General features: G+C 44.5%; 1 long non-coding RNA gene, 8 other non-coding genes and 1 pseudogene across 10 annotated transcripts; 1 reads left to right on the forward strand and 9 right to left on the reverse strand.

The window, feature by feature from the left end:
- Positions 1–1437: 1437 nt before the first annotated feature.
- LOC121023809 (uncharacterized) lies at positions 1438–8854 on the reverse strand. Of its 2 annotated transcripts, XR_005787504.1 has the most exons (12): positions 8844–8854; positions 5533–5576; positions 5195–5279; positions 4917–4967; positions 4537–4574; positions 4298–4346; positions 3959–4004; positions 3742–3776; positions 3492–3528; positions 3062–3104; positions 2792–2822; positions 1438–1669 (listed from the first exon to the last, which is right to left on the reverse strand). It is a non-coding gene; the product is annotated as an uncharacterized LOC121023809 (long non-coding RNA). The 2 variants fall into 2 exon arrangements; XR_005787503.1 differs by lacking the exon at positions 8844–8854 and having other exon boundaries at positions 5533–5945.
- Positions 2898–3022, reverse strand: LOC121024009 (small nucleolar RNA SNORD22). The gene has a single exon (XR_005787577.1). It is a non-coding gene; the product is annotated as a small nucleolar RNA SNORD22 (small nucleolar RNA).
- On the reverse strand, positions 3255–3323 carry LOC121024008 (small nucleolar RNA SNORD31). Its single transcript, XR_005787576.1, has one exon. It is a non-coding gene; the product is annotated as a small nucleolar RNA SNORD31 (small nucleolar RNA).
- On the reverse strand, positions 3606–3674 carry LOC121024007 (small nucleolar RNA SNORD30). Its single transcript, XR_005787575.1, has one exon. It is a non-coding gene; the product is annotated as a small nucleolar RNA SNORD30 (small nucleolar RNA).
- LOC121024003 (small nucleolar RNA SNORD29) lies at positions 3849–3914 on the reverse strand. Its single transcript, XR_005787571.1, has one exon. It is a non-coding gene; the product is annotated as a small nucleolar RNA SNORD29 (small nucleolar RNA).
- On the reverse strand, positions 4125–4251 carry LOC121024011 (small nucleolar RNA SNORD22). Its single transcript, XR_005787579.1, has one exon. It is a non-coding gene; the product is annotated as a small nucleolar RNA SNORD22 (small nucleolar RNA).
- LOC121024004 (small nucleolar RNA SNORD28) lies at positions 4644–4718 on the reverse strand. Its single transcript, XR_005787572.1, has one exon. It is a non-coding gene; the product is annotated as a small nucleolar RNA SNORD28 (small nucleolar RNA).
- On the reverse strand, positions 5041–5113 carry LOC121024005 (small nucleolar RNA SNORD27). The gene has a single exon (XR_005787573.1). It is a non-coding gene; the product is annotated as a small nucleolar RNA SNORD27 (small nucleolar RNA).
- On the reverse strand, positions 5388–5463 carry LOC121024006 (small nucleolar RNA SNORD26). Its single transcript, XR_005787574.1, has one exon. It is a non-coding gene; the product is annotated as a small nucleolar RNA SNORD26 (small nucleolar RNA).
- LOC121024014 (uncharacterized) lies at positions 8459–8639 on the forward strand (annotated as a pseudogene).
- Positions 8855–21230: the final 12376 nt, after the last annotated feature.

A 21230-nucleotide genomic window follows, 5' to 3' on the forward strand; every position in this document is an offset into this window, starting at 1 on the left:
CCCCCAAAGTTGTAACAACCAAAAGCGTTTCCAGGGATTAATTTTTTTCTGGGGGATGAAGTCACTGCTGCTTGAAAACCACTGTGTTATTTCACACTATCTTATGCACTCACTGTCCTATTTTCCCTTTCCCTCCCTCTTGTAAGAATGTAACTAAACAGCAATCAACAACGGCAAAAGCAAGGCCATGGCTCCTGTGATCAGTACACTGCTAGGTTTGGGACACAGCAGCTGCTCAGTGCTGTGACCATTCATGGAGGTGGGGAGACAGGGTGTTGTGTCAGGGGGGAGCAGACCTGGGCAGGACAGGGACTCCAGGGACTGTGTGCAGTTAGATATTATCAGGGAAGGAGGTCAAGGAGCAAGTGGATGTACCTGAAGCTCAGGGGAAAGGTGGTCTGAAGCATCAGGAACTCGAGGAGCCAGGCCTCAATCATTCCAGCCCTCTCCCCCGTTCCTCCATATTGTCTGTGATCTCATCTTTTAGCCAGAGTAGCCATTGACTTGGATCTTAATTTGAATTCATTTGCCAAATGGTGAGAATAGTATTCCTGGAAGGCTTGACAACCAGACCCCTCCAGTGAATACCTTCTGGCCCCTGTACCAGCCTAGATCCAACTTTGGTTCCATCGTCTCCTTGCTGAATCCCTCAACTGGGTTAGAGTAGAAGCAGCCTCCAGACTCCTAGAGATAGCAACCGGCCTGATGTTTAAGTACCTAGGACTTTGAATAGTAACCCTCTCCTCCCCTGGTATTCTGTGACAGGGACAAGTTGCTTCTTTGCTGGTTCCCCTTCATCCAAGGATACTTCTGGCAAAGACCTCCCACAGTAAGTACTGGGGTGAGAGGTGTGCATAGTGGCTGGTCTGTAGTAAAAGCTAAACGCGTGCTGTTTGTTTCAAGTCCACCTGACCTTAGTGGCTTTGACACAAGTGATCTGATGTTTCCCGGTCAGCACTGCAGATTCTCATTGCTTGTGGTAGCTCACGGTTTCTCCTGTGTTCCTCCCGGGCTTTTTTTTTTCCCCCACCAACTTTAAAAGTTGGTCCTTGTATCTTTTCTTATGCAACCTATTTGCATCCCACTTATACATAAGTAGAACTAACTATCCGCTCCCCAACAGCGCCATAGGTTTGTGGGCTTTATTGCCCACCCCTAAAGCTGGCTTGCCCAGGGCCAATTAAAAAGCAAAGACCTGAAAACATTAGGTATGTGTGAGGCGACAATCCATCTGAATGAGATTGTAAATTTTCAAGTACTCATTCATGTACCTTAACCCCACTTGCTAAATTTATGCTCAGAAACAATGGCACATGTAGATGGAAAGATGGATGTTTGATGTCAACTGAGGTGTTCACGGAGCATTCCTACCAGATGTCCTAAGTGAACAGAAGTTCTGGTTTCCCATGGAAAGAACAAATGGCAGACACAAGCAGGATTATTCTCATCAAGTTATATTTACACCAACAGGATAAACACAATAATTGGCCAAAGTAAGCCTTTTAGCATTGACTTAAGAAAATTTTTTTTAGGGGCACCTCATTGGCTCAGTCTGTGTATATGTCGAACCATTGATTCCAGCTCAGGTTATCTCAGTTTCAGAGTTCAAGTCCTGCGCTGGGCTCTGCACTGGACAGCATGAGGTCTACTTGGGATTCTGTCTCCCTGTCTGAAAAATGAACATTCACAATAAAAAAAAAAAAACAACTTTAGAAGTAGGCTCTGCCCAAACACGGGGTTGAAACTCAGGATCCTGAGATCACGAGTTGCATGCTCTGAGCCAGCCAGGTACCTCCTAGCAGGAACTTTTGAGTGGGACCCTGAGTTACCTACAAGAACCAGGACAATTCCAGATAAAAGGAAGAATGTAGAGACCCAGAAACTCATTAGAGGAACAGAAATTCAGGGGCTACTGGCCTGATCCTACAGAAAGCAGACTCCACTGAAACGTTGGGAATTTTATATGCAGAAAAAGGGCAGTGAAATACCAAAATCTGACAGCCAATATTTTGAGTCTGAGTGGTCCTTAATGGTGATTATGCCTTATGGCTCTTTGTGCCTTATGAACCAAGCCTGCCAAAGTTAAGGCAGAGCTAAGGATCACCCAAAGCCAGGAAACTTTTCATGCAGTGAGGCATGTATTGGGGGAGGGAAGATCTTAGAAGGCTCCTTGAACAATGCTTCCGGCTTCCCTGAGCTAGACAGCATCAGGCAAAGTGCCACATTAAATTGGATACTGCCAACTTCCCCAGGATTATTTCCTTCTATCCAGCTACATGCACAAGTCACAATGAAGGTTAAACCTGTATTTAGAAAGGGTTAAACAATTATGTTAATTGCAATAACTAGGTTGTACAAAAACAGGACTTGAAAATTCCCTTTTGATAAAGAACTGAATTCCTGTACAGAATAAAGTGCATTTTCTTGGTAGACAAGAAGAATGTATGTACTACATGGAGTTTACAAGGGACTACCCTTTAAACTAGTTCACCCTGGAGAGCATCAATAGCTCAGTTGGTTGAACACGATTCTTGATTTAGGCTCTGGTTATGTGGGTAAGCCCCACGTCGGCTCCACACTCAGTATGGAGCCTGCTTAAGATTTTCTTTCCCTCTGCCCCACTTCCCCCACTTGCTTTCTAAAAAAAACCAAAAAACCCCTAACATAATACCTACTTTCAGGTATACTTTTGTTTTTCTGTTAGCCTGCTTCAGATTCTGTGTCTCCATCTTTCTCTGCCCCTCCCCCACTCACATGTGGTCTCTCTCAAAAATAAACATTAAATACCTACCCATTACCTATGCCTTGTTCCTTCTTCAGACCTGGGGGAAAAAAAAAACAAAACTCTACATCAAAGTGACTTGTCCTTCCCTTCCCATCTTTAGAAATCTCTTGTAATCCCTCAGACTGTTCCTTCTGGAACAAGCTTCCTCTTTTCCCCCAGCCAGTCCCAGTGGGTTCACCTTTACAGGCTCTGGGACTAGAACAGGAAGTAAGACATGTGACTGTTTCTTCACTGGGAAGTTTTAATTTGGACCATCTAGTATCTAGGTTTACCCACCTGACTTCAGACTGGAGCTGAGCGGAGAAATAGCTGAGAGTACCTGTAAAAGAATGATTGGGAATTATAGGCCTCTCAGTCATCCCCCTGGGTCCCTATTGCTTAGAGGGAAGGCACAGTTGTAAAGGTTATGTAGTATTCTGCATGCACATTTTACATAGAAACCACCAGCCAACTTACTCTAAGATAAGCTCACAGCTCAGAGAATACCTTTCAGTCACAGTGTTCAGACTGGGGCGGTATTGCATTCATCACTGGTGAGTGGGAGCTTGTCACAGATGGTTCAGGGTGTCCACAGCCAAGACTGAATTAAGTCAGTAATGTCTTCTTCGAATAGCTACCCAGACCAAAGTGTCGCCCCCTCCCCGTTAAAAACACCTAGTAAATTTTACATAATGGATATAAATGACAGCATTACAAAGGCATTTACCTCAAATCATTCTTGGGCTCCAGAGAAGGTGCTGAACCTGAAACAAACCAGACTGGAGTCAGTAATGCTTACGTTCAGCAATAAATCGTTCCCCTTTAAAACCATCATTTCTAGGAAAATCAGATTTCCAATCTCAACAGCAAGTTATCAGCCGAACGAGATTCCATGTAAGTCATCACGTGTTTAGGCCCCAAAGGGTGTTTTTTTTGTACCCAATATGCTTCAGGTATCACGTATGGAAACTACTCACCTCTGAGCAAATGAGCAGGTTATGGGTAACCATACCTAGAGAAAGACAAAGCTGTGGGTAATGAAAAGTCCTTCCACGTGGCATCCCCCCCATTCCTACTTTTTCCAGTTTCTCAGGTGTTCACATGTTTTCATTGTGGAGTCATAGTGAGCTAGTTTTATTCATCATGGAAACTTGCCTATTTGGTGGCATGAACCAAAGACATTAACCAACTAACCTGTTAACTTGGAGGCCTTTTGGTGGTATACACGAACAAGCTGCTCCTGAAGAAGACCATGTAATTAGCCAAGCAAGTATCTAAAACAGCCAAAGCTATTCTAGCTATATAATTAATGGGTTTAAGTGAAGAAAACCCAAGCAAATACTATTGACAGGGATACGCTGTACCTCAGACAGTTCCTTATGGAACAAATTCTCATCCTCTCACCCAGTTAGCCCCAGTGGGTTCACCATTACTGGCTCTGGGGCTAGAACAGGGGTAAGACAGGATGCTTGCTCTCTTCATTGGCATTATACTCTGGGGCAAGCTGTAATCAGCAAGGTTACAAGTACTCACCATCCTTAACTCTTTCCACGAGTTCGACCCTGAGCACATCAGTGGGCATCTAGAGAAATAGATCAAGAAACATCACTACAAGGAAAAAGAACCAGAAAGCTATACGGGCTGGTCAAGTCTTTGGTCACAACGACAAGACAAATAAAAACCACACGATGAAGAAAAAAAAAAAAAAAATCACCCTTTGATGGGTTCACATATATGCTAACAAAACAACAGTATTGGGAGAAGCTACTCACCATAAGGTAAATCAACATATTACCACCATCAGGACGACCTGCAAAAGGAGACCAGATGGTTATCAAAAAATACTAGGCTAGAACAAAGTTTCTTCATTAACAGAAACTGCCATCAGAACTCTAACATGCTATTAATTGTTGTACCTCACAGAGGATCAGCATATCTATTCAAATCATCTGACAGTGACAAATGGGTGAGAGAGAGCACACCATCTCAAGAATTAACTGTACTGTTGGGTTGCTCTTTCCCTCCGCAGGAAAGTCGTTCTAAGAGGAATAAGCTGCAAGAAGCAAAAAGGCAAAACTGCTCATTTTGCTCTCCTGGTTGTAGGCCAAACAGGAGCGGACACTCCAATCCCCTCATTTGGTCAAAAAATTACCTGTCTTCACCCTTGGAGGCAGCTGGATTCCTCAGGCTTGGGGAGGAGATGCTGGAAACAGAAAAGGAAGGCATTATATGTACCTTAAAATAGCCATTCATAGGTCCTTGAATACTCTTGGTCCACTTCTCAGCAGGAAGATGACATCACTTTTAAGATCAGCCATATGCTTGTCTTTTTTATGTTCATCACAGAGTGGTCAGCATAATCTGAACAAGAACAAACCCCATCTAGACACAGTGCCCATCCTTAACTGCGGTAAATCACTGCATACCCACCTGGAGCATCACTGGAATGCTTACTTTGCAGGGATGGGTCTTGTCCCATCCTCCAACCCGTAAGGTCTTTTGAGTTGAACCACATCTGGAAGGAAAAAAAAAAGGGGAGGGGGCACCTCTCACTTAGTCTCATACTTTGCAGTCGGTCTTCTTACCTCCGCGCGAAACACCCGAACATTCACTGCGGGCTGGTGCTACTCAGAACTCTTAGGCTTTCTCCACTACTCCATCAGAAAGAGAGAGTTCAATCCTTAGTATCATCCCCGTAGCACTTCCCACAGGGCCCCCGTACACTCGACAACGGAAGAAGAGGGGGTAAAAGAGGGCCACACACTTACCCTAACAGGTCGGCTCTTTTCCATTCTAGCGTTCAGACGTGCGCCTGAACCCTGCAGACAAGAGGACATTAAATCAACACCGGCTTTTTCACAATCGTTTTGTCCGCCGGAGCTACGACTGTGTCGCACTTCGGCTGTGCAAGGCCCGTCTCTTCAGAGTTTCTTATCCTCACGGAGCTCAGTACAGGTCTGTGAAAAGGTTCTCATCACAGAGAGGGCCGCCGGCACGGCCTGCCATCGCCATCTTGTCCTTCACAAAGCTCCGCGGCTGCTTCGTGGACTCAAGACCGTGGCCAAGCTCTTACCCCTCCCCCACCCAGCAATAAATGCAATGTATTAGTGCTCAGGCAAGCCACGCTCACTTTTTATTTTTCCCTCGCTTCACCTTTTAAAAAAGATAAAGTAAACCCACATACTTACCCGACACCGTGAAAAAAAAAATGAGGCAGACGGGCGGCAGCGAGATCCTTAAATACCACCTCGCAGAGGCCCACGGGATTTATGGGCGGGACTATGGCGGGCGCACGCGCATATGGAGACAGCGCGCGAGCCTGGGGAATTGTGGGTAGGGCATTCCAGGGAAGGCGGGAGTGCAGTGCGCACACTCAGCATCTGGGGCGCGAAGAAAGACGCGCATGCGTCTCAGGGAGTCGCGCTGGCGCTCATTGCAGCCGGGTCGGTACCGCCGGCTCTCTGTAGGACGAGAACGCAGAGGTCCCGGCTTTGCAACGATCTCGGGAGACGCTCCGTCCCGGTCACGACCGCCTGCTCCCACACCACTCCCTGAGCCCCCCCTTACCCACACACACCCTAAACTGGTGTGCAGGCTCCGCCTCCCCGTGAGGTTCCCCCTGAACCTCATCTTGAAGTCTCGACCGGCGTCATCCCGGTTACACGCCTGCCTCCCGGGGCGCCTCTGCAGGCCTGGTGCGCAGGGTCCCTGCGTAGAGGGCGGCTGTGGGGTACCGGGAGCGGAAGGCCCTTTGTACGGAGCCATTTTGGGAATGTGAATCAGGCCCTCAGTGCTCCTGCTCCGCTTGGATCTTCTGACAGGGTCTGATTTTTCCCGAGCGACGGTTTTCCCCGTCCGATGTCGCTAGGAGCTTGGCTTGTAGCAGGGCGTATACATATACAGGTTATATATAAAGTAGGCTCCACTGTCCAGCGTGGGGTTCAAAGTCACGGACCCTGGGATCAAGAGCTGCGTGCTCTACCTGCTGAGCCACCCAGGTGCCCCTGAATCCCAGGTCTTTCCACAGACCAAATGAATCAGAATTTTCATGTTGACAAACTCCCTGGCTGATTTGTATATGCCATGTCCACTGTGCTTTCTCAAGACTATTTTCAGTCACTTTCTTGACCTCTCGGCAACACTACCCAGTTGATCCATTCCCTATTTCCTGAAACACTGTGTTCCCACAGTTCTTGAGACCCTGTCCTCTCCCACTGTTGACATTTCTCATAATGTCTTGTAAGGGTTAAATTGTAGTATAGGGCTAACGCTTAGTAAACTACGCCTCATACTCTTGTAAATTAGGTTTCACCAATTAAGGAACCAAAAGTTCAAAGAAAAGAGCATCAGAGGCAGGGTCAAGGGGATCCACTGGTTGCAACTTAGAGGCAGAAAGTCTAAAATAAACACCTCATTAGGCAACTGTTTCTAACTCATCTGGCAACTGTTTCTGACTCATCTGGAAACTTTCTTTGTTCTGTTCCCAGGTGATGATAAAACGATGTGATCGGTTATAAAAACTCTGAGCCTTGCCTCTCATTGTTATAAAGTTTGTTGTGACTGTCACTGGTGCCCGTAGCATTCTGTTTCAGGAGTCGTGTGGCTGCAACAGTCTTAGTGATCTCTTGAAGTAGATAGTGTAGCCATTCCTTAAACAGTAATGTACCCCCAGTTGGGTGCCACACCCAGCTATTTTTCTCACTCTGCCTGGGCCACCTTATTCACTCCCATGATTTTAATGACCAGCATTATGCCTATGACTCCAGCCCAGGCTCTTTCTCCTGAGCGTCACAGCTGTAAGTCCAGTTGCCTTCTGGATGAACGTTATCACTTGGTTGGTCCCCAGACTCCTCAACTTTTCCGAAATGGACTTCACCTCACTATTCATTCCACCCAATTGTCCATGTCCCTCACTTCTGCTACCCTAACTCAAGCCATTCACCCTGAGGTTTTTACAAAAAATTTAACCTGCTCCCTGGGTCTGGTTTCCTCCCTTCCAATCAATCCATTCTCCCCCTTGCAGCCAGAGTGATTTTTCCAAATAATAAATTATGATCAAGTCTCACTTCTCAGCTCATAAAAGTTCAGTGCCTTTCCATCGTCTTTAGGACCCACCGGTATAGCCGTTAAGATCCCTGCTTTCCTTGCCAGCTTTTTTTTTTTTTTACCACCACTCCCTCCCCAAGCCTGATTCACCTTGCCTCCCACTATAACTCTTTTTAATTCAAGATCATGCCCGTGTAAATCATCATTGTATCCCTGTTGCCTGGAAGAATGCAAGACACTAAGTAGGACTCAGTATATATCAGTTTATCTCCATAAATTTTGAATGACCTTTTTCCAGCCCCAATTCATTGCCCTACATATCACAGGTGCTCCTTGCTTACAGAGGTCCGGGAGGGTTTTCTCAGGGAGCAACTCTGCCCTCACCTGGCTACAAGAGGCACTGCCTCGCTTAACGGAGGTGGATATACAAATAACTACCGCTTTGCCAGGAATTACTCACTTCCATGGAGAAACAGTCCCAATTTGATGACAGAATTACTGGATTGTGGAGAAGCGTGACACTGGGGAGGATTAGCCTGGTCTCAGGGGAGACGAGAATGTTGAAGGTTATAAGGACAGGCTCATATGCTGTATTTGTGGACCCGAGGGAGGAAGGTTTGGGATAATAGAGAGTTGATACGGGTAGGAATTGATCTTTTGGCTAAGCTCAGGTGTGGTATCTGTTCTTATCAGTTTAACATCTGATACCTCCTGTATCTGAGGACAGTGTATTCCATTGATTTGGGGAGCGGGGGCTAGAATAAGAGCTTGCTTTGGGTACTCCATTCATCGTTTCTCTGGTCCCCGGGTGTTTAACGGGGTTGATATACTTGAGGTTGGAGCGCATTACCACCACATCAGGTCTTTGGGCTGGGGGAAAAAAGCTATCACAGTGGGAAAGACAAAGTAGGAATCTCTGAAACTGCACCGTCCCCATTCCAGCGATGACCTTGTCTCCCATTCTGTCCTTAACCCATTGCACTCCAGCTCCTGTACCCGCCCCTCCACGGAGGCCACTACTGACCTCATTCACTTAATCCCAGAAGATACTTCCATCTTTCTTGACCTCTCTGTGGCATTTGACACTGGTGACCTCCCCCTCTTCCTGAAGTGCTCCCTACCTTTGCTTTCTGGGACCCTGCACCCTCCTGGGTTTCCTCTTCCTTCTTGACCTTTTTCACTATCTATTCCTACCCGTTCCTCAGGGTTCTGTTCCGGGTCCACTTGTTTTCTCACTCGCTAGACTCTGCCTAGCTAAACCAGCTTACCCATCACCTTGGGCCTCATTTACCATATATATATGCTGCCATCTCCCCCACTTCATCCCAACACAAGATCTCCTGGATTGCACACCCTGGTATCTAACTGTCTATCAGACATCTTCACTGGGATGACCCATAAACAGCTCAGCTCAACTTGTCTGCAATGGAATTTATCATCTTTTCCTACAAATCTGTTCCTTCCCCGACGTGCCCTCTTTGACTCGATTGTCTAAGCCAGAACGTGGTCCTTATCCCTGCTGCTGATATGCTGTAAATCCTCTCCAGCCAAACACTTCCGGGAACATATTTGTATTGGAGCAAGTTGGTTATTTGTTGCAGCGAGGAAGAACACACCCCGTGGGGAATCACGGGGTGTCTCAGTAAGAGGGTGTTAGAAATAATTTACTGGAGGACTTGGGCTTGTGCTAAGTGATTTGTGGGAGATTTTAAGCAAGTGAGGCTTTACTCTGGATTTGATGTTTTCAGGAAGTGACATCATTTATTATTGGGTATCTTAATAAGTCTTACCTAGAAGGACGGAAGGATAGAATGAGACTGACTTATGATTGGTAAATAAACCATCACTCATATTAGCGAGGACAGGGAGCAGTTTGGACTTTTGCTATCTGGACGATGTTCATCCTTTTTTTCTGTGCTCAGACGTATGGGATGGACTTGTTTTGCCTTGACCCACCATGATCACAGAGTGGCCTTGACTCATGTTGATATTCTGAAATTACGTTCAACAGGAGACCACCAAGGTCTAGGTGTGAATCCCAGGCCAGCTTCTGGATGTCAGTAGATGCTTTTCTCCTTCTCAGTACCCTAGTGTAAGCCATTCACCCCTGGATTTCTGCTACAGATTCCCAAGCTGGTTCCCTGGCTTTGAGTTAACTCTCTTTTTTTTGTTTTTTTGTTTTTGTTTTTTAAGTTTATTTATTCATTCTGAGAGAGAGTGTGTGTGGGAGGGGCAGAGAGAGAGAGAGAATCCCAAACAGGATCTGCACTGCCAGTGCAGAGCCCGATGTGGGGCTCAAACCCACGAACCGCGACATCATGACCAGAGCAGAAATCAATAGTTGGTTGCCTAACTGACTGAGCCACCCAGGCATCTCATGACTTCAACCCCTTATAACCCAGTCTCCACATTATAGCCAGAGTGATCTTTCTAATTTTTTTTAAAAATTTTTTTCAACGTTTATTTATTTTTGGGACAGAGAGAGACAGAGCATGAACGGGGGAGGGGCAGAGAGAGAGAGAGAGAGACACAGAATCAGAAACAGGCTCCAGGCTCTGAGCCATCAGCCCAGAGCCTGACGCGGGGCTCGAACTCCCGGACCGCGAGATCGTGACCTGGCTGAAGTCGGACGTTTAACCGACTGCGCCACCCAGGCGCCCCTGATCTTTCTAATTTTTAAAAAATGTTTTATTTTTGAGAGAGAGAGAGAGAGAGAGAGAGAGAGAGAGAGAGAGGCAAAGAGACAGGTAGACACAGAATCCGAAGCAGGCTCAGCTCTGAGCTGTCAGCACAGATCCCAAAGCAGGGGCTGAAACTTACGAACTGTGTGAGATCATGAGCTGAATGGAGCTGGATGCTTAACTGGCTGAGCCACTCAGGCGCCACCAGAGCGATCTTTCTAAATGGAAAGTCCGATCTCAGCTCAAAATCCTCAGTGCTTCTCCTTTGCTCTTAGGTTAAAATTTGTACCTACTGACAGAGCCAACAAGGCCCGTTTTCCTTTTTCAGTTTTAATATCATTACTCATTCCCTCCCTTGCTCTACTTGACCCCTTCCCTATATAAACTCCCTGAGGTCAGAAATCGTGTCTGTATAACTTATTTTATCCCTATCGTGTAGAACAAGGCATGACACTGTAATGCATCGATTGCCTGCCCTGTGCTATGAAGGAAGCTCCTGAAGAGGCTGTTAGGAAAAATGCCGTTGAACTGTCGACAGCTTCCTGGCAACACGAAGCTCTCTCAGAGGATGGAGGCTGCGTCTGCCCCCTCCTGGCAGCAAGAGGCATTGCCTCCATTCGTGGAGGAAAAGGGATCCGCAAATGAACAGAGCTCTCCTGGGATCTGGGAGTAGGGCATTCACCTCTGGGAAAAATTCAGTTTGAGGACAGAATTTCCTTATTTCCTGAACTGTGGAGAAGTATGCCAGGAGAAGCTCTCTCATAGAGGGGTGAGACTGGTTTTTGGAAGAGTTGAGGATGTGGAATTTTATAAGGGACAGCTGGGAAGCGAGTTCTGCTGGGAATCTTAATTGTAGGTTGTTTCTTTGTTTCTTGGCCCAAGATCAAGAACAGTATGTGTTCTTTAAAAAAATGGTTTTTTAAAAATGTTTATCTTTATTTTTGAGACAGAGAGAAACAGAGCATGAGCGGGGGAGGGGCAGAGAGAGAGGGAGACACAGAATCCGAAGCCGGCTCCAGGCTCTGAGCTGTCAGCACAGAGCCCAATGTGGGGCTCAAACTTGTCAACTTCAAGATCATGACCTGAGCTGAAGTTGGATGCTCAACCGACTGAGCCACCCAGGCGCCCCATGAATAGTATGTGTTCTTATCATTTAGTATCTTGTAAACCTGTACCTGAGGATACTTTATCAAGTTTATTATTATTATTATTATTATTATTATTATTATTATTATGTGGGTTTTGGGAACAGAGAGATTGAATAGGGGCTCTCTCCATCTATTCTACAAACCAACCCGATATTGCAGTACCCCCATGAATGGTATGGTTCTCCCTTTTGGACTCAGTGTCAGTTAAAATGCAGACTGTTGCATTCCACTATGTCTTTTGGTTTTTGGGAAAAAATTTTAAGATAAATCTGCTCTTTCCCCTCTTTCTTTAATGCTATATTTTTGACACATATTTTACTTGTCTTTTATGTCCTGGTTCTTTAATATTTATTTATAGTGCTCTATTTAGAGATTTTTCTACAGATGATCTTGTCCCTTAGTGATAGAACATTTTTCAGGTTACCAAATATATATTGGTGTAACTGACGTGGCAGTGAAATCTTTCATATGTTGCTTTGTGCACATGTATGAGAGTTTCTCCGGGGTATGCATCTAGGAGTGACATTTCCAGAGAACAGCAAGAGTATTTTCAGTTTTATAGACTGTTGCAAATTTCCCACATGTCCTGAATTGCAATTCTCTGGTATTCCTGAATAAACTCATTTTTTTTTTTCTGGTAAGATAACTGACAGTTTTATTTTTAAGGTTAACAGTTTCTAGTATAAATGGCAACTTAAAAATTTTTTTTTTCTCATTGTTTGCTACTGGTATACAGAACAGAATTGTTCTGCGTCTAGTTTTTTTAATTGAACTCTTAATCTAATAATTTTTAGATTCAATTGGATTTTTTTTAAGAATTTATTTTGGGGGCACCTGGGTGGCTCAGTGGGTTGAGCATCCAACTTCAGCTCAGGTCATGATCTCAACAGTTTGTGGGTTCAAGCCCCACATCGGGCTCTATGCTGACAGCTCAGAGCCTGGAGCCTGCTTCAGATTCTGTGTCTCCCTCTCTTTCTGTCACTCCCTGGCTCGTTCTCTCTCTCTCTCAAAAATAAATAAATAAATAAATAATTAATTAATTTAAAAATTACCAAAAAAAGATTTTTTTATTTTTAAAGTAATCCCTACACCCAAAATGGGGCTCAAACTTACCACCTCAAGATCAAGAGTCACACACTCTTCCAACTGAGCCACCAACCGCCCCTCAATTTGGACTTTTTTGTATAGAATTTTCTATAAGTAGAGCAAAACATTTAGGTCTCATTCCCTACCCCCCCCAATTGAATGTTAGTTACCTATTTTGTATTTTGTAAATTACTGATAGTAATTTAAATTTGAGACCTGAAACCATAAAAATCCTAGAAAATAACACAGCCAGAAAGGTCTCTGACATCAGCCATAGCAACATTTTTCTGGATACGTCTCCTGAGACGGGGGAATAAAAGCAAAAATAACCTATTTGGGACTTCGTCAAAATAAAAAGATTCTGCACAGCAAAGGAAACAGTCAACAAAACTAAAAGGCAACCAACTAAATGGGAGAAGATCTTTGCAAATGACATATCCAAAAAGGGTTAGTATCCAAAATATATAAAGAACTTATACAGGGCACAAGGCTGGCTCAGTTGGAAGGGCATGCGACTCTTGATCTTGGGGTAGTGAGTTTGAGCCTCACGCTGGGTATAGAGATTGCTTAAATGAATAAAACTTAAAGAGAACTTATACAAATCAACACCCCCAAAACCAAATAAACCAATTAAAAAATGGGCAGAAGAAATGAAAAGACATTTCTCCGAAGAAGACATCCAGATGGCCAAAAGACACATGAAAAGATGCTTAACATCTCATCATCAGGGAAATGAAAGTCAAAACTACAGTGAGATATCACCTCATACTCATCAGAATGGCTAAAATTAATGACAGAAAACAACAAGTGTTGGCAAGAACTTGGAAACAAAGAACACTCATGCACTGTTGGTGGGAATGCAAACTGGTATAGCCACTAAGGAAAACAGTAAAGAGTTTCCTCAAAAAATTAAAAATAGAACTACCCTATGATCCACGAATAGCACTACTGGGTATTTATCCCCCAGAATACAAAAACACTAATTTAAAGGGATACATGCACCCGTATGTTTATAGCAGCATCATCTATAATAGCCAAGTTATGGAAGCAGCTCAAGTATCCATTGATAGATGAAAGGATTAAGAAGATGTAGTATATATACACAATAGGATATTATTCAGCCATAAAAGAGAATGAAATCTTGCCATTTGCAACAACGTGGATGGAACTAGAGCGTATTATGCTAAGTGAAATAAGTCAAAGAAAGACATATGATATCATTTCACTCATATGTGGAATTTAAGAAACAAAACAAATAAGCAAAGGGGAAAAAAGAGAGAGAGACAGACCAAGAAACAGACTCTTAACTATAGAGAAGAAACTGATGGTTATCAGAGGGGAGGTGGGTGGGGGGATGGGTGAAATAGGTGATGGGGATTAACAAGGGCACTTGTGATAAGTGAAAGAGCAGACCTAGGCCGGCCAACTAGTGACTATGTCCCTGACATGGCCGCAGGAAGAGGTTCCCGCTCAAACCTCAGACCACGCCTCCTCCCCTTGAGTAACTTATGTTTTCTAAGAAAGCAGGCTACCGATTGATGAAGATTGATGCATTCTTCCGAAGTCTAAGGTGGGAGGAAGGGGAGTATGAGAGGCGTGGAAAGTGTGAGTAGAAGAGGGAGGGCTTCTCTCAGGTAGGGGCCAGAGGCAGGAGCCCTCAACCCTGTCCAGGCTTAGAATGACCTGGGAGCATTTTACCCCTCCCCAAACCAATTAATCAGAGTCTCTGGGGATGGTGTTTGGTGCTAGGTATTTATATAGCACAGCAAGGCTGACAGCCAATGGTTAATAGGTGACCAGTGAAAAATGTTCTGTATACACTGAGGCCAAACATGTTAGAGATCCTCAGACACAGTGGTTCTTAAACTTCAGGTGCATCAGAATCTCCTGGAAGACTTGTTCAAACACAGATTGCTGAGCCCCACCCCTAGAGTTTCTGATTTATTAGGTCTGTGACCACCAGGCCCAACATTTGCATTTTTAACAAGTTCCAGGTGATGCCGATAATTGCTGATCTGGAACCACACCTTGGCAGCCATTGGTCTATCCTTCCCCAGCCAATCGGCTAAGGCCATGATCCCTATAAAACCTTTGTGCTTTTGAAACTCGCTCTCTCTCTCTGGTATCTCACCGCTGCCTTGGTGCAGGTAGGGGATTGAGCTCGAGCTAGCTTGAATAAAGGCTCTTTGCTTTTGCATCAGACTCGGCTCCTGGATGGTCTTTGGGGATCACGAATTCTGGGCATAACAATAAGCACCTGGTGACATATGGAATTGTTGAATCACTATATTGGACACCCGAAACTAATAGAACACCATACGGTGACTATGCTGGAATTAAATTATTGATAGTATTATTTAAAACAATTTTTTTTAATGTTTATTTATTTTTGAGAGAGACAGAGACAGAATGCAAGTGGGTTGGGGCAGAGAGAGAGGGAGACACAGAATCTGAAGGAGGATCCAGGCTCTGAGAAGTCAGCACGGAGCCTGACGCGGGGCTTGAAGTCACAAGCTGTGAGATCATGACCTGAGCCGAAGTCAGATGCTCAACTGACTGAGCCACCCAGGCGCCCCTTGATAGTACTATTTAAAAAAAAAAAATTTTTTTTTTTAACGTTTATTTATTTTTGGGACAGAGAGAGACAGAGCATGAACGGGGGAGGGGCAGAGAGAGAGGGAGACACAGAATCAGAAGCAGGCTCCAGGCTCTGAGCCATCAGCCCAGAGGCCGACACGGGGCTCGAACTCACGGTCTGAGTGATAGTGACCTGAGCTGAAGTTGGACGCTTAACGACTGAGCCACCCAGGCGCCCCTATAGTACTCTTTTAAAGAAACTGGGTAATCAGTTCTAATGCTGCTGTCTAATTTGAGGATGAAAGGGAATCTGTTCTAAACTTGCTAGAGGATCCATTTCTTTAAACTTTTGAGTTTTAGTTTTCTCTGTAGTAAACACCTTATTTAATTTATTTATTTAATATAATTTATTTTTTGAAAGCAATTTTAAGTTTACAGAATAGTGGACAGGAAGAATGGAGTTCCCATATCTTCCATTACCCTCTCTCCACCTCCCACCCTTTCCCCTATTAAAATCTTGCTTTAGTGAGGTACACCTGTTATAGTTGATGAGCCCATACTGATACATTATTATTAACTAAAGACCATGGTTTACATTAAGGTTCATTCTTTGTGTTGTACATTCTGTGGGGTTTGACACATGTCTAATGACATGTATCCACCATTACAGTATTGTACAGAATAGTCTTCTGGTCCTAAAAATCCCCTGCCCTCCACTTATTCAGCCTGGGGGGGGGCGGGCCAGAACTCCTTGCAACCACTGATCTTTCTACTGTCTCCATAGTGTTGCCTTTTCCAGAATGTCATATAGTCGGAATCATACAGTATGTAGATTTTTTCATATTTGCTTCTTATGCATTTAAGATTAGCAATATGCATCTAAGATTCCTCCCTGTATTTTTGTGGCTTGATAGCTCAATAATGTTCCATTATCTGGATGTACCAGTTTCTTCATTCACCTAGTGAAGGACATCTTGGTCGCTTCTGAGTTTTAGCAATGATGAATAAAGCTGCTATAAACATCCGTGTTCAGGTTTTTGTGTGGACACAATTTGTTGTACAGCTCATAGAACTCAGGGAAACACTTTACTTACTATTCCCAGTTTATTAAAAAAGGACGTTATAAAGGATACAAATGAATAGTCAGATGAAGAGGTACATGGGGTGATGTCTGGAAGGTTCCAAGCATAGGATCTTCAGACCCTGTGGACTTGGGGTGGGTTACCTTCCTGGTACATGTTCATCAACGTGGAAGTTCTCCAAACCCCATTGATTGGTTTCTACAGAGGTTCCATTACGCAGGCATGATCATTGGCCCTTGGTGATTAACTCAGTCTCCAGCCCCTCCCCCCCTGCTTGGAAGTTGGGGGATAGGACTGGAAGTTACAACCCTCTAGTCATGCCTTGATTTTTCTGGTGGCCAGTCTCTGCCCCAAAGCTACCACCAAGAGTGGTGTCTTTGGAAGAGGCTTTCTTATCACACAGGAATTCCAAGAGATTTAGGAGCTCAGCGCCAGGAACTAGGGACAAAGGTTCACGCCCTTTCTTGCGCCCTCGTGTTCTCTCTCTCTCTCTGCTTTTATCATATCACAGTTACCCATTTATAAAAAAGGCGAGGTTGGCTTTTACCATAAATAAAAAATCAATTAAAGGTGGATTAAAGACTTAAATGTCAAAAACAAAACCTTACCTTCTTGCATAGAAAATGTCGATGAATATCTTTCAGGCCTTAAAGAAAGAATTTTTAGGGGTGCCTGGGTGATTCAGTCAGATAAACGCAGACTTCAGCTCAGGTTATGATCTTAGGGTTTGTGAGTTTGAGCCCCGCCTCGGACTCTGCACTGATAGCTCAGAGCCTGGAGCCTGCCTCAGACTCTGTCTTCCTCTCTCTCTGTCCTTGCCCCACTTGTGTTTCTCTCTCTCTCTCTCTCTCTCTCTCTCTCTCTCTCTCTCTCTCACACACACACACACACAAATAAACAAAAAGAAAGATTCTCAAAATAACACACCAAATAATATTTTCCAAAACAAATAATACATTAAAATTTTTTATAAAGTTTATTTATTTTGAGAGAGACAGAGAGAGTGTGGGTGGGGGAGGGGCAGAGAAAGAGGGAGAATCCCAAGCAGCCTCCACACTGTCAGCACAGACCCCACGCAGGGCTCGAACTCGTGAAACTGTGAGATCGTGGCCTGAGCTGAAATCAAGAGTTGGATGCCCGACCGACTGAACCACTCAGGTGCCCCAATAATACATTTTAAAATAAGACGTCAAAAGTAAAAATGTGGGCCATAAGAGAAAACACTTATTTATTTATTTATTTATTTATTTATTTATTTACTTACTTACTTACTTATTTATTTAAGTAGGCTCCATGCCCAATGTGGGGCTTGAACTCACGACCCTGGGATCAAGGGTCGGATGCTCCACCAACTGAGCCAGCCAGGCACCCCTATTTTTTCAATCCCAGCCATCCCACCAAAACTGATAACATTTTATTATTTTTTTTAATCTTAGAGAGAGAAAGAGAGAGAGAGCACATGAGGTGTGGGGGAAGAAGGGCAGAGAGGCAGGGAGAGAGAATCTTAAGTAGGCTCCACACTCAGATCAGAATCCAAAGTGGAGCTCAATCCCACGACTCTGTGATCATGACCTGAGCCGCAATCAAGACTCAGACACCCAACTGACTGAGCCACTAAGGTGCCCCAAGACTGATAACATTTTTGATGGATAACTTTTGTTCATCAAAGGACACCTGAAGGGGGCCTGGGTAGCTCAGTCAGTTAAGCATCCCTTGATTTGGGCTCAGGTCATGATCTCACCATTGGTGAGATTGAACCCTGTATTGGGCTCTGTGCTGACAGCACAGAGCCTGCTTGGGATTCTTTCTCCCTCTCTCTGCCCCTCCCCTGCCCTTCCCCCTCAAAATAAATAATAAATAAACTTGAAGAAGAAGAAGAAGGAGAAGGAGAAGGAGAAGGAGAAGGAGAAGGAGAAGGAGAAGGAGAAGGAGAAGGAGAAGGAGAAGGAGAAGGAGAAGACATCTGAGTGCCCAGATCTTGGTTTCTAATACCGTTCTCCCAATAAAAGGAACCAGGGTTCTTTGGAGATATGGCTGATTCTAGGGCTGGGGCCCTAACAAGATGAGCCTGGACCATTTTGTAGTGCCAGGAAGTAAAGAACGTGCTCAAAAAAACTGTATGTGGGGGGAGGCAGGGGGACAGCAGAAAGAGAAATGTATTGAAAGAGCCAACCTAAAAGAGCTCACAGCGGCCAAAGCTGTAACAATTTGAGAAAACCCCCCAGTAATATAGTATTGAATTCTAACCCAAAGGATAAAATACATATGCACAAGTCCATACTGACAAAAAACAAATAACCAGATAAATGAGGGAGAAGAGATAAATCTCCTGTACAGAAAATCTCCAGTAATTCATGTCAATACTCCCTCCCATCCAGGAGGCAGAGCTTAATGCCAGACCTCGTGAGTGTGGCTGCACTTAGAGATTTTCTTCCAAAGGATGTGACGATAGAAAGTTTTGAAGGTCACAGACGCTGGAAAAATACCAATACCCACCAGTATCGTGTGACCACAATGGTAGAAAGAGCTGATGTTGGGGGACTTCAGTCACCACTTTAAGGATAATTTAATCCCTTATTACTATGTAGCCTCTTGGATGAGATCAGTATTCTGTCTCTGATCAGCTAAATATCTGATGTCATCTATCCAAGGATACTATGTTACAAATGCTTCTCTGTTTCTTCCATAGGTTGATCTGCTATATCTCTGCTGTTACTCTTTTTTTCTACTTTTTTTTTTTTAATTTTTATTTCAACGTTTATGTATTTTGGGGACAGAGAGAGACAGAGCATGAACGGGGGAGGGGCAGAGAGAGAGAGGGAGACACAGAATCGGAAACAGGCTCCAGGCTCTGAGCCATCAGCCCAGAGCCTGACGCGGGGCTCGAACTCACGGACGGCGAGATCATGACCTGGCTGAAGTCGGATGCTTAACCGACTGCGCCACCCAGGCGCCCCTTTTTTTCTACTTTTTAAAAGTTTATTTATTTATTTAGAGAGGAAGAGAGAGAGCACGAGAGGGGGAGGGGTAGAGAGAGAGAGAGAGAGAGAAAGAGAGCGAGAGAATCCCGTCATCCCAGGAACCATGAGATCATGACCTGAGCCAAAATCAAGAGTCAGATGCTCAACCAACTGAGCCACCCAGGCGCCCCATGTTTCTCTCTTTTACTATCTGGTTGCAATGAGAGAGAAAGGCTTGCTGCTGCATTATTGTTCATTGTCTAATTTACTTAGAATCAGGTACTTTTGAGATGGCACATTTATTTCTCTTCTAAGCGATGGCTTTGGCTGTATTTCCTCTCCTCTTTCTGGCTTTTATCCCCCCTCACATTCCCCATCCTCCACTGAGACAACCCTGACGGTTCTCTTCTTTAGAAGCCAGGGTCCCTCCTGCAGGATTCGTAATAACAATATTATTCCAACGTCACTGCTTCAAATGACAGTTGCCAAGTGAGCCCCTTTGGCTGAGGGTCGGCCTCCTTCTCGGCTTTCATCTCCCTAGCGCTTTGACCTCCAAATGCTCAGTTCTTTAACTTTCGGCCATCATCCATTTTTCAAATGTCTGAACTCCCCAAGGTCGATGGACATGTCAGAAGCAAAATACGTGTTAATCAGCTGCTTATGTTATCGGTAAGGCTTTCGGTCAACAGTAGGCTATTAGTAGTTAAGTATTTGAGGAGTCAGAAGTTACACGCAGAGTTTTGACCGTGCCACAAATCCCTGTGCTGTTGAAGGCTCAACTGTAATCCTTATTTGTTGGGAAACATGTGACATGGACTTTTGCAACAGGGGTTTAGAAAGGAATTTTCTCTGTACACTTAGCGCTCTGCGTTTCAGGGCCCAACCCTCATCTGTCTGCCTGAGCATAAAGTATTAAAGATGTGTAGCCTCACGTGGTCTCCGGATTGTTGAGCTGCCTTTTCTCTCTGCGTTGTCTCAGTCTTCTTTTCTTTTTTTTAGTTTTTTTAAGTTTATTTATTTTGAGAGAGAAAGCGAGGACGAGTGGGGAGGGGAAGAGAGACAGGGAGAGAGAGGCAGAATCCCAAGCAGGCTCCACACTGTCAGCATGGAGCCCAATGTGGGGCTTGAACGCCCGAACCATGAGATCATCACCTGAGCTGAAATCGAGTGGTGGACGCTCAACCGACTGAGCCATCCTGTCCCAGCCTTGTTTTGAAAGCTTAATTCTTCGTGACAAATCATATACTTTTCCTGACACCTGGCTGGCTCGGTCAGAAGAGCATGTGACTTTTGATCTCAGGGGCATGGGTTTGAACCCCACATTGGGTATAGACATTAGTTAAATAAAACTTAAAAAAATATTTGTTCATGATCTACTTTGCATTCCTACAGTAAATATTAAGTCTTATATGTTTTTATATCAAAAGTCATTGAAGGATCTGAGGATCTCTAGTCACATTCTGCCTCTTTCTGTACAGTCTTTCCATGTTTTCCGGTCGTCTCCTTCCCCCAGATTTATTACTTTCTTTTGGTTGAAGAGTAACAAGTCTTGGTTTCCTTTTTTTAAAGAATTTGGTATTTGGGGCACCAAGGTGGCTCAGTCGGTTAAGCAACCAACGCCTGATTTCACTTCAGGTCATGATCTCATGGTTCATGAGTTTGAGCCCCATGTCAGGTTCTGTGCTCACAGCATGGAACCTGCTTAGAATTCTCATTCTCCTCCTCTCTCTCTGCCCCCCCCCCCACCAAATAAATAAACATTAAAAAAATATAAAGACTTTTGTTTTTAAGTAATCACTACACCCAACCTGGGGCTCGAACTCACAACCCCGAGATCAAGAGTGGTATGCTCCACCGACTGACCCAGCCAGGTGCCCTTGTTTTCA

Source organism: Herpailurus yagouaroundi, unplaced genomic scaffold (genome assembly GCF_014898765.1).
Source record: "Herpailurus yagouaroundi ecotype Mexico unplaced genomic scaffold, PumYag 569, whole genome shotgun sequence".
NCBI classification, from domain to species: Eukaryota; Metazoa; Chordata; class Mammalia; order Carnivora; family Felidae; genus Herpailurus; species Herpailurus yagouaroundi.